The sequence below is a fragment of the Juglans regia genome, unplaced genomic scaffold (assembly GCF_001411555.2).
Source record: "Juglans regia cultivar Chandler unplaced genomic scaffold, Walnut 2.0 Scaffold_5720, whole genome shotgun sequence".
NCBI lineage: Eukaryota > Viridiplantae > Streptophyta > Magnoliopsida > Fagales > Juglandaceae > Juglans > Juglans regia.
Window position 1 is genome coordinate 1 of NW_023360587.1, and position 201 is coordinate 201.

The 201-nt window shown below is 52.7% G+C and overlaps 1 pseudogene; it reads right to left on the reverse strand.

Annotated features, from left to right (window-relative positions):
- Positions 1-88: 88 nt before the first annotated feature.
- Positions 89-201, reverse strand: LOC118345913 (annotated as a pseudogene; the record flags this gene model as incomplete).

Sequence of the window (201 nt, forward strand, 5' to 3'; positions counted from 1 at the left end):
GATGGGCAGGGCGAGATTTTCCGAAAAATCCACTCCCGAGTGGTCCGTCTTGTCAATTTATCTCGCAAGGCGGAAAAAAAATCAACGAGGGGTGCAACACGAGGGCTTCCCAGGAGGTCACCCATCCTAGTACTACTCTCGCCCAAGCACGCTTAACTGCGGAGTTCTGATGGGATCCGGTGCATTAGTGCTGGTATGATC